Source organism: Patiria miniata, unplaced genomic scaffold (genome assembly GCF_015706575.1).
Source record: "Patiria miniata isolate m_02_andy unplaced genomic scaffold, ASM1570657v1 HiC_scaffold_14, whole genome shotgun sequence".
NCBI lineage: Eukaryota > Metazoa > Echinodermata > Asteroidea > Valvatida > Asterinidae > Patiria > Patiria miniata.
In genome coordinates, this window is record NW_024037052.1 from 9972590 (window position 1) to 9985422 (window position 12833).

Consider the following 12833-nt stretch of genomic DNA (forward strand, 5'->3'; position numbering starts at 1 on the left):
TGACAGCTTGCCAGAAAGAATAATTTCACAGGGAGTTAGTCCCCTTACTAATATCTTTCAACCAAGTATGTTTTTCAACGGGAATTACGCCAGTTACTTTTTGGATAGCTGCAAATGATGGACTCTGGTTTTAAATTGGTATGCTTGTACATTGGCAAGACCTTTATTACATGATTGCATCATTTGATGGTGTACTGAATGGTTGTACACTCCATCAATTCAGTTGATATGAAGGCTCATAAAAACTAGGTTTGAATGGATGATTTATAACTGTTCATGAAAAAACAAAGGTGTTTAGATCAGTGTGATTATGTTCCTCCAAACAGGGTTCTAGACATAGGCAATAAAATGGTGCCAGTGAAGGTCATTGTATAAAGGCTTACTAAAAGCATAGAGAAAGGACAAAAAAGATTTCCTTTGTGTTTTGTGTTGTAGTTGAGAAACATGAGAGGATTGTTTCATACATGTTCCTTGCCTCCCACCCCACTTGTTTCTATCTACAATATCTCTTTCCCTCCCTACACACAACATTGTTTAGGATTCATTATTGTCTCACAGAACTCCTTCTTTCACAGGTAGAGTATATCATTTGCAGCTATCCAAAAAGTGCCTGACAAAAGTATTGTTACAAAGATTACTTGGTTTAAAGGTAATAATGGCAATATTTAACTCCCTGTGAAATTATTCTTTCTGGCATGCTGTTATTTTGAAGAAAATAATTAAAGAAGGCCATTTCGAAAGAGCAGTACTTTTAGAAAAAAATAAGCTTCAAATTTTTGTATAGTTTATTCTTAATGAAATAAAATAGAAAGAAGATTGATAAATTAATACCAGGTACCATTTTGAAAATGTGGATTCCTTTTAAAATTAAATGTCAATTATCTTTCGTATGAATTTTGAATGTGAAACATATAAAACGATTGAAAGTGAGTGCCAAATGAAAGTGTGCATAGCTGCCTCACACATCTGTCCCTCAGTCCCAGTTTCTCATTCTGGTCAAGTCTTGGAGAAATCATAGACAAAGTAAGAGCATTTAGTCATGGCTAAAGTATGGATGTTTTGTTAATCTGTTTATCGCTTTATAAACCATAGAGACTGGCAAAACAAAAGACATGAGTGAGTAAGCCCACAGGCTGTGTCCATGGCCCACCCCTATTGTAATCTAATCCGTTTTTGGGTAGACTTGGTTATTGATGCACAAAGGTGATGTTGGTGGTCTAGTAAATGGGGTCTCTTACCATACCTCAAAATGAATGACCAGTGTGGTAGGCACATGCTGTGTTGAGCAAAGACCGTGTGGTAAATTCACCCCTTGGAATTAATGGAATAACCATGCTTTGACTCATGACAGCAGTATAATGAAATGCTGTATTTACTGCCTAGCCTTGGTTAGGAAGAATGCTGGCGGTACAATGGAGGAATACCCGTAATTATATAGAGTGACTGGCCACACTATGATGTGCAGCTAATGGTATTACAGGTAATCTTGTCAAAGCTTCTAGCGCTACTGTCATAGTGGTTGGAATTCAGCAGTTATTCTTAATTAATATGTTTTGATTATCAGTGTACATGTACATTCAGTGCTGTAGTCTTGGAATCCAGTGGAACGTGAACTAATCTTGCAGTGTGGTTGATTATGAAGCAGAAGTAAGTACATCATGTTTGAACCAGTTAAAAAGTGCATGTGTAGCAACTGTCTACATAAATTATTTGTTGATTTAATATGTGTGTCTGTGTGCTAGTGTCAGTGTGTATGTAGATAATTAGGAACTGCAATAATCGTGAATCACATTGTATGGCAGACAAGGCTCTGGAGTGGAGTGCTCTGAAATGTGCAAAACTAAATCAGGTCCACTTTACCATGTTTACTCACAGTTTAGCCAGCAAATTTCTCCAAAAATTCCACTGGGGCAAAGAAAATGTCCTCGGTATTTCACCAACCAAGTTTGCAGACTCAATTCAATTTTTAAAGGAGACTTTTTTTCAATATTTTGCACATGAGAGGGAAGTCAAGTGATTTCAAAATGGGCTAAATACTAGACTGGTGCATGTCCAACCATGGTCCAACTATTTGAAAAGACTGACTTCCTCATTCAGTGTCAATAGTCTGGTGGCTTGACTATGGAGAAATGTGTAGTAAATTGAGACTAGGCCTAGTTCCCGCCGCTTCATGCCACATGTTTCTTAAATTCTTTTGGCATGGTTGATTGATGCAGTACTAAAGAGGTGTTGGACTGGTTGTTTTAGTTGCCAGTCTACTTTCTTGTTTTGCATGTTTTCAATACCTTAAGTTTTGGGACTCTCATACACAGTATTAGGAGTCCCAAATTTTCGGACTAATTGTACGGTAACTCTGCTGATATGATTTAGTGTATTCCCACTATTAATGTGACTGTACGTGTACATCCTTGCACAGAGCAAAGAAAACCTGTTCTATGTGGCAACCTGATGTGAACATTTACAGAATTACTCAGTCAAGTGACACTCTGTCTTTGGCAAATATGTGTCAAATACTTCAACTTTGAATTGTTAATGTTAATTGGCAAATTTATACTTAACATTTTAATAATCATGTAAGAACATAAGAGAGTCATGTCTTTGGTTGTTATGTCTAGCAACTGTGTCCATGACTTCAGAGTATGTATCCATCGTAACCATGGAGGAGGGAAAATATTGACACATTCTCTTGCCCAGTACCTAGAAATGTTGTCAAATTAGTGGTATCAAAAATGTTCAACACATGTGCTGTGATACTGATTACAAAAAGAATTGAAAACAGGCCTTTATGCTGAAAATTAAATGTGATGTACATGTAACTTTTGTAGAAGACAGAATGCACATATACACAAGCTGATTTACCCGATCATAGATCGGGTATATAGGGCGTAGTGTTGGGGATGAAAATGTGGGCAGTTAAATGTAAATGGGGGATCATTGAGGAGACATGCAGTTATAGAAAAGCAATTTTTGTGGTGTGATCTGAGGCAATTTCTGACCACTAAAACCAATTTGAGCAAAAGATCATCTTTTAAACATCATTTTCGAGCTTGGGGTAATTGAATCAGCTACACGGTATTCTGAGCAATAGAATCATTATAGTAGGCTACAATTTTTATTCAGGGAAGAAAAAGTGGGGGGGGGGGACCAAACAATGTCCCTGCTTTAATATTTGGGGGGGGGGGGTCCCCCTGTTCCCCACCGATTTACGCACATGATAATTATGTACCATGACAACTGTCTGTAAATGTTCCCGTTGGTCTGTTAAATTGGCATTTTGTGAGGCAGTCGCATTGCCGGGAAAACGTAGTGAAAAGGTTACTGTAGTACACAGGCGAAGGCTGATTGTACAGTTTTGACAATAAATCATAATGCAGTCAAACGTGAAGTTGTCATTTGCAATGAAAATGTTGAGTGTTACCATAAAATTACAAACGGTCTGAATGATGGAGGAAGGTCATAATTAAGTTTCAGTATTGGACTCTTCAACAAACGTAAACTTGAACTTCTTACAATTTGCGAGACCGTCTGCGAGGAAAAAGTCAATTCAACTTTTATTCAAGTTGGTCAACCATCTATATAAAAGCAAGTTTCACTCGGCCTCCGAGAAATGTTCGCTCCTGACAGGATCCGAGACCGCGGTCTCCTGCGACGCCAAAATGGCTCCATGTCCATAGAAAAATACGGAGAATTTCTTCTGCCAAATCAAGCACTTCAGGTCGTCCTAATTTTTCCGTACGGACCGGCGATCCGTTTTGTCGAATTTTGTGACTGCGTTCAAGATCGCGACCGCGACGCCAAAGCGAACTCACAGCGCTCAGCCTTGGTGGAAGCATAGAGCTAGTGGAAGCATGGAGCTGTAAACACATCATGGAAGCAACAGCACTCTATTACGCGACGTCACATGCTTGTGCAATAGCGAGCACCATAGACCCAACCTTGTTTCCAGGGTGTGGAGCATGCTGCAGTACGCGTTGCCATCGATGGTTTTACGCAGACCCCGGAAGTACACAGTGTAGACAGGTCAGACCGCGCAAGGCATACTAATGTGTAGTCATTCTGAGTATTCGTTGCACTCAGCGCAGGGGCAGCAAGCAAAGCATATGAAAGAATAGGGACACTTGGTGGCCACGCACCATGGACAAAAAATATTTTACCAAGGTCACCCCATACAACCGTTTGGTGAACACTTTTGCAGAACGGCCAAGTAGAACACGTAAACGGAACCCCTACTTTGAAGCCACTGACCTCGCACAGTCTAGACTCGCAGATAAGCCAGCACAGGGGGCGGCCAGGCAGTCAACGTGAAAGCACACACGACGGCAAATTCCTGTGCGAAACGCAGTCACGAAAAATCGACGAAACGAATCACCGGTCCGTACCGGAAAATTAGGACGACCCGAAGTGTCCGCATTTTTCCACGGACGTGTAGCGATTTTGGCACTGCGGGAGCCTGCGGTCTCGGATCCTTTCAGGAGCAAACATCGTCTCGGAGGCTGAGTAAATTTCTCTCTTATATATATAGATGGTAAACCTGAATAGCCTATTATTGCTCTTTCGTTTTTGCCTTTTGATAGTTTTTCTTGCTAAATCGCAGACAGCACAAAAAGAGTAAAACCCAATACATGTATCACAAGTGACCTCTTTGATCATTGATGATGCTAGGCAAAATATTATCATGCATCTTTAAGATATTGGCCTTACAGAAAAGGCCATCTGAAGTACAATGAGAAATACTCTTTTGTATTAGACTTTGCTTATGGCCATAATCCTTGCCAAAGTTTAAGGTTTGAAGTTCATGCATGAATTAACATTTGACCTTTTAAACACAGTGCATTATGGTACATGTTTACCGGTATGTTACTGAGTCTGAATTGAGACAACAGTCCAAATTCAGTTTTTCAATTGATAGGGGCCTAACTGATCCACAAATTAATACGGAGTGACTACTTATCATTATAAATAAATTTGACATTTTGTTTAAAGGACATGAAAGTCACTTTGAAGATTGTCATTGACATGTACAGTGTATGGTCTTTCAATCACTCACTATATGTCACACTTACAAGATAATAACATGTAATTGTAAACTGCATTTGAGAGATAATTACAGCCATAATTTGTTAACCATGTTCAATTAGGTCTTCATGTAAATGTACACGGAAATATACTGAATTACATCTACATACGTACCGGTACCTATTCAGTGTATGTGTTTGAAAGACAACGTGCACCAATGATGTAGTCAAGACAATTCCAAGATCTCTTTCAAATGCAAGTGTAATGGAACATCAAAGTTACGTCTAACATCAATGAGCCAAGGCTCTTCATGTTGTGACTTTCAACATTCAAATCAGCTAGTACAATTTCAATTATCAGTGGATTTACAAAGAGGTCTTGGTAGGTCTTGGTGAGATTTTGGATCTAAGAATACATTTCACCCCAAATCTGGATTCAAATATAAACTGGTATTCCTTCAACAAATAATGGAAAATTTTCTTCAAGCTCGTTTTTTTGACTTTGAAAGTTGAAATACTTTGGTTAGAAGTAAGAGGTTGCGAAAACACTCTGAATGGGGTTGACTCAAGAATTCGGTACATAACACCAGAAAGAAAAGGGTCAGTACTACTGGGAGGCATCACCAGTAGTATGCTCAATACAAAATAAGTTTAGAGAGGTACATGTACAGAATCTATTTGTGGCTGCTTTTGAAAAGGCTGCTGCGGCCTGCGAGGACTTGATGCCTAAAACAAATGAATCACAATTCTGATTTCATGTTGGGAATATGATTTGATTCCGCTCTAAAGTCACCCAAGCCTGATGAATGTGTGGGATTTGATTCATCAAGTACTTTAACCCTAACCCCCTAGGCCCTTGTTGCTTACAACCATCCTCAATCCTCCAAAATCCTCCAAAATTTTCCAAAATTTTGCAACTCCGCCTAAATTTTTCAAAATTGTCAGACAGTCCTGCCTCAAAATGCATTCATCCTCAATCCTCCAAAATCCTCCTCATCCCAAAACTTTGCACTCGTGTTTAAATGAAGGATAACCAACGCCAAATCCTTCAAATTCATCAGACAGTCCTGCCTCAAAATGCATTCATCCTCAATCCTCCAAAATCCTCTTGTGCTTCAATCACCATTCATCCTCAATCCTCCAAAATCCTCATGTGCTTCAATCACCATTCATCCTCAATCCTCCAGAATCCTCATTTGATTCAATCACCATTCATCCTCAATCCTCTAGAATCCTCCAAAACCGCCAGGAGGATTTTGGAGGAGTGAGGTGGGTTAGGGTTAATTAAGGTTTGGTCAAAGTACTAAACTACATGGTGATCCTATTTTTATCAGAGGATGACCCTTACTGTCATATTGTGATGTACACTGGCATGGCCTGTAGTATTATTGTCAACTTTCTAATTTACATTGTAAGAGTTGTCACATGACTCTTTCTCAGCCAATAGAATTTCACTATCCACCGGAGGCAGGTATGGTAGAGTATGAAACTAATTTACATAGAACACCTACCTGTACATTTGGCCAAATGAAATTACCTTAAAGATCACTTCTGAAATGGTTAGCATAGGCAGTGTGCTTCCACACAGGTTAAATAAGTTTCAACTATGTTTATAGTTGTGAAATGAGAAATAACAAGGAATGCAGTATATTAGAGCTGTAATTTGCTGACATGACTTGTACAAATGTATGTGATGCATTTAACAGATGTTCAACAAGATGCAATGTACCATCCCTGTGCCAAAAAGTATACATTATGATAAATATTCTGTTTTACTTTTTCCCCCCCTTGTGTCTTGAAGGTTTTTGATTGCAGTTGAGATCGTTTGATCATCTGTCCGTGGGTGGTGGCATTACATGTATTCTTGTGGGACATGCAAATTGGAGATATGAAGCAGTCTGATTGCAGTAACTGAATCTAAAGCATGGAGCTGTGGCCGTTGGTGTTGTGGTTAGCCTTGTGTGAGCTGTATTATGGAGTAGTAGTTGGGCAAGGTGAGTGCTGATTCATCCTTATGCATTATTGATGAGAGTAAGCGCCTTGCATTGCACTAGGGATCCTACACCTCAAGACCAAGTGAGGAGTCTTGACTTCATTAAGATATCACCAGCAACATCTATCATGTAGGATGAAAAGATGTCTACATTATGTACAAAATCACTTGACAAGATGGAAAGGTGAGGGAAAAAACACATGAATATGACAATAGCAATTGGAAATGGAAGCACCCCAAAAAATTGCTTGGTGTAATTTTTAATAAATATTAGATATCAAGAAACCATGAATCTTACATGTACATCAAATTAGCTACTTGCTATAAAATATTGAACCTGGAATGTTACCCCTTACTTTAGTTTTGCTGGCATTTGTTTAGAGAAGCACATTGCAGAAAATGAACATTTCAATTGTATTCAATGAACAGCCAGTAACTTGCCAAATAACCAATTTTTTTCTTTGAAAAAAAAAACATCCACCAATTTTTAACTGTTTTACACAAAACATGCCAAAACAGCATTTTAAAGTAAAAGATAAGGGTGGATTTTTTTTAATTCGTGGATTTTAACAAGCCACAATTAAAACTTTTCATAGCTGTATTCTTTTGGGGTCAAAAGTTATTTGCAATGTATGGAATTTACATTGGGGATTTTATATTGGTTTTGCCTTCGCCAACTTATTTTATAAACACTGTATGTATAGGCCCACTCAATGTTGTCTCAGGGCTGGCGAAAAAGAATTGACAAGCTAATACTCTAATGGGACTCCAACCCACGACCTGCTGCTTCCTATTGCATGCATATAATATCCACTCTGCCATGTAACATAAATGGATGACATTTTCAATATTTTATTCTCTGGTGTAAAACCAACAGCCTGTTTTTGATGATTGATTTCTTTTGTAGATTGCTACTGCCAGTCATACAATGTATGTGTGTGTTTATCAAAGGGTCTGCTTACTTTGCTTTACAGAATGCGAACCATTCCTGATTGATTGACTCATTTCAATCAATAAATGTATCTAATTAATGGAGATCAGCAGTGTGCCGCCACAACTTGGCCAATTTCATGTGTACACATTTGTATAGCACACTTGTAAAGGGTTTTATCCAACCTGTTTGTACACGTAAGGAATGCGTAAATACTAAATAACCTGCCAATCAGAAATATGTTTTGATCAACATCTAACAGCCTGAAATTGAAGATAATGGGAATACTTGTACATTTTGAAATAGCCTGCATATTTTGAAATGCAAGGAGACAGTAAGGCCCAAATGAAATTAACCTGGAGAAACACAAGGTGTTAGGTTTCTGTAAACTCACACCCTATGCAGGGAGCATACAGCAACAAGCTGCAACCCTGATGGTGCTGATTACAAAGTCAATGTTCACAGTCTCCATGGGGTCAACTTTTAAGGTATTTACATCGTATAATAGAGGTACGAACTTGTACATGAATGGGACAAACAGATTACTGTAAAATATATATATATGTAACACCGCAATTCAGGACTGTATGCCAACCTGTTAAAACTTTCCAGAATAACTGAAAGGCTATTATGTGAAGATTGTGCACATGTTCTTCAGGGATGTGAAATAGTAAGCGAATATGATATCACAAAACATTCATGGGAATTTTAATGCGTTCAATTTACCGTCGTAAAAAGCTTGCAAATGTGGACATAAAATTATGAGAAATGGAAAAAATTATTTCTCATACCTGACTTCACGCCTATTTCACCTTTTTAAACAAGAAGTCCTTCTTACGGCATATTTTTACTTGAAGGCAATGATAAATGTAACTTTGTGATCATTTTTTTTTTTACATATTATTGTATATGATGTTGCCATCTTTGTTAAAGCAAAAGTAAAGTGAAGATTTTGTGTAGCTATTTCCTTCAGCATTTACCTCTGATTGAAATCACCTTTCAGTTGACATACACATGTACATGGTACACGTAACTTGCACATGCACATGTACATGTACCGGTATGTAGTTCGGTAATCTTCTGCGCATTATGTACATGTACATGTACATGTATGTAGGATCACGTCCTAAGGGGGCCTGCATAACTTCATCAAGGAAGTGGGGGTAGAATATTGAGAATTGAGGCATAAATCACGTTTTAGTGGTCAGTGTATAGCCTACTCGTGACAAACAGGTGTTGAGAGACATACCTGCTGAGTGATGTCATGGTGTGCTCACTCAATGGCAATGGGTCACTGCCCTTATGGCAAAGCATCCTAAAATACTCCATGTTGATTTCTTTTCTTGTACCAGACTGCCAGCTGTTTTTATAATCAATTTCTGAGGAAATGTTTTCATATTTTTGACCCTACCTATATTCTACATACATGTACCCGGTATGCATACTCAATCACAATTGTCCCTATTCTGATTATACATCGTCTCGCAAAAGATCAATAAATAGTGTTGTAGTTTACTTTGCATCTGAGTACAAAGTACTGCCGAATACTAAGCTACATGTACCAGTACATGTATTGAGTACCAATCCCAGCACTTGGACCCTTGAGAATGAGTACAGATACCGAGGTACTTGGATCTTCGAGTACAAGTTTTGCGAAACGAGTCTGAGTACTTGGACTTCCTAGTACAAATGCACGCACTTTATTAAAATCTCAATGAGATCCCGTGCAGACGCAGATCGCACATTGTACATGTACATATAGATGTTGGATTTTTTTTTAATTCAAATTTAAATTACTGGATTTTCCCCAAGTCGTAAGTACGAATACTTTGATGATGGAGTACTATTTCTAACAGTCCAGTCCAAGTACTCGGTACTTCAAGTCGACAGGCATGTGGTCAACCATTGATCAATCACGAGAGGAAGGCGTGCTACACGTACTGTTTATCGCGTCGCGCTGTGTGTGTATTGTGTACATATGTACAATAATCGCATACGTGTACACTAGGCAGTTTACAGTAATGCACACATACTGTGTCTGCTCGCCCCCAATGTGTGCATGCTTCTGTTCATAAAGGGAATGAGATATACGTGCCAACGTTGGTGGTTGTTTCTGTCAGGCACCTCCCTCCCCACCTCAAGCTACAGACCCTGAAATAATTGGATATGAAAGTACCTGCTGGTAGCCTACTACTATCATAACACCATTGCTACCTGATCACATGCTGGACATTAACCACCCATAGGCAACGTTCAGTCATGCATCATTTAACAACAAGTATGCGCACTGCATTACTCAGGCCATGGAATTATCTGCAGAGGAAGTCACTACAAAACCATGCGTACTGCATGTCTCGGGCCATGGAATTATGCAGGACCAACATACATAATACATTATACATTTAAACAAACAAACAATGTATCTTGTGTATTGCATCTTGTGAAAAAGAAAGTCTGGATTGGAAAGAGGTACACGTGCATAGTATACATGTACCATTACATAGCACATGTAACATAGGCCAATTCCTGAAAGCTCTTTGTTTTATGTGTGACTTTTTTTCAATATTAAAAAAAAAAAAAAATGTGTTATGTACTAATAAAATGTTTGACAGAACCTCTGATATCTATCACGTATTGCAAGTATACATAATAGAAAATGTGCAATGGAAATTACACATTTTGAATTGTTTGGTGACTGACAGATGGTTCTGCCATGTTAGCTAATGAAGTCAAGTGATACATGAGGGTTTGTTGACTTCCTCCAGTCCATAAAACATTTGCTAACAGGCTGGCTGGATCAGGCATTTAGAAAATTAGGTTAGCTTGTCAATCAACTGCTGTGAAAATAAAGAATGTCACGATCGTTGGTGAATTTGATATGTGGGGTATATAAACAAGGCTATCAGTTTATATCTATTATAAAGAAACACTCAGGATGGCTTAAGCTCTTATAATTACACACATAAAATTTATAACATTATTGTTACTGATATGCTATTGTGGGATCTCCATGTCCGTCATAAAGTTTCAAATACTGGGTCACTAAAGTGTGACAGGCATCTAAAAAAATTGAGTACAAAAAACAGTACAATTTCTGTGTTTATTTTAATCTATGATATGTGTAGGAAGCAACTTATAGAGATAGTTTTTCAACCCAAAGTACAGTTTTCGTAGTTATTTTTTTCCTGAAATTCAAATCTAACGTACGTAACATGGTGTCCTGTTTGTGCTACATGTATAAACAACATTTATGAGGTTGATAACTTGTGATATGTGGTATGCGTTGGCATTAGTCAGGGAGCCCAACACTTGAAATATCAATCTATTTGAACCAGGACTTTGGATTGTAGAGAAATGGCCAATTGATTAATATGTACTGAAAGATGCCGTTACATACAGTATGTTACATAAAATTTTAGTTACTAAATGTTATATTATTACAATCAATTTGTCATTTGAAGTACATAAATGTGCTTTACAATTTGTACATACTGGGTACCATGTTGGGAGATATTTATTAGACATGGTTAATGTCATAATATCTAACGTACGCAACAAAAAACACCATCATCCACTAAACATGTAAAACCTCTTAAAGGGAATATACAACATTTGCAAACATCGAAAAATAAAACTACCAAGTTTTTGCGAAATAACTTAATAGGACGTTGGTAAATGACAGTCTAAAGCATCCTGTAAAATTATGGCACCTGGTATACTGTCATTTTCAAGAAAAGTGGTATTTTTGTATCAATTTCCAACGCTGATCGGCCGATCAGCGTTGGAAACAACTGGCTTTTTTTCAAATACTGGCCCCAATTGACTATTGCACTTGTTTGCAATCGATTACAAACCTATGAACGGGTACGAGCCAGCAAGACTGGTTCCCTGACCTTACAATTCCCCAATGTATGTAAACTGCTCTGTTTCTTCTTATATGGAGTCAGGGAACCAGACTACAGGTAAATGATCGTTTTTCTTGGTTTTTATAGCATTTTCGAACCCAAAACCTCCAAAAAGTCAGTGTAACTATATTTGCTTTATATTTCCAATCCCCCAATTCCATCCATTTCTGAAAATTACAGCAAAAGCAAATGATGTATATTCCCTTTAAACCACAGTGACTTATGGAATAGACTAAAAATGAACATTAAATGAAGATTCTATACAATTGCAAGCTTTAGAATAATAATTTCACATTTTGTTCTAACGCATGTTACATGTATATCAATTGTGTGGACACCAAAGTTCACCCATGCACCTTTCTTCATTTTTATTTGAATGTTATGAATGGAGAATAGTACAAAATGTATGCAAGGGTAGCTTCACTTCAAAGCGTAGGCCCTATTGTTTCAGTTTGCTTCACTCTATGTAGGAGGAAAAGTGAAATCTTACGTGTGTAACAGTTGGACACCAGAGTGATTTGTGTCCTTAACATGATTTTTTTTGTACATGGAAAGAACATGGAGACAATAAAAAGTTTTTAACAATATGTCATACCTGTAAACTGCTGATGGTTCACAATCACTCCACTTTCAATCAGGACATGTCTGTTTTCAATTGTTGTTGAATGCCAATTTTATGTTTGTAACATGTTGTACGCCAAATGTTACATTTTTCATATTTCCTCATTTTTTTCAGAAATTTCAAGTATTTTCCATAGGAACTTTTGGTATTTAGGCCTATAAGAAGAACTTTTTATGGAAAAAAAATCAGTTGTCAAAAATAAATAACAGTTTATCAGGAAATAGAAGGGTTCTAACCCCTCATGTTGCATGTCACATTTTGGTGTCCAATTTTGTGCCCTATTTTCACACTAAATAACTGATAAAAATTAATTCCCATGTCCAGTTGTTATAAAGTTATCTCCTTTAAATATCTTACTATGTACACA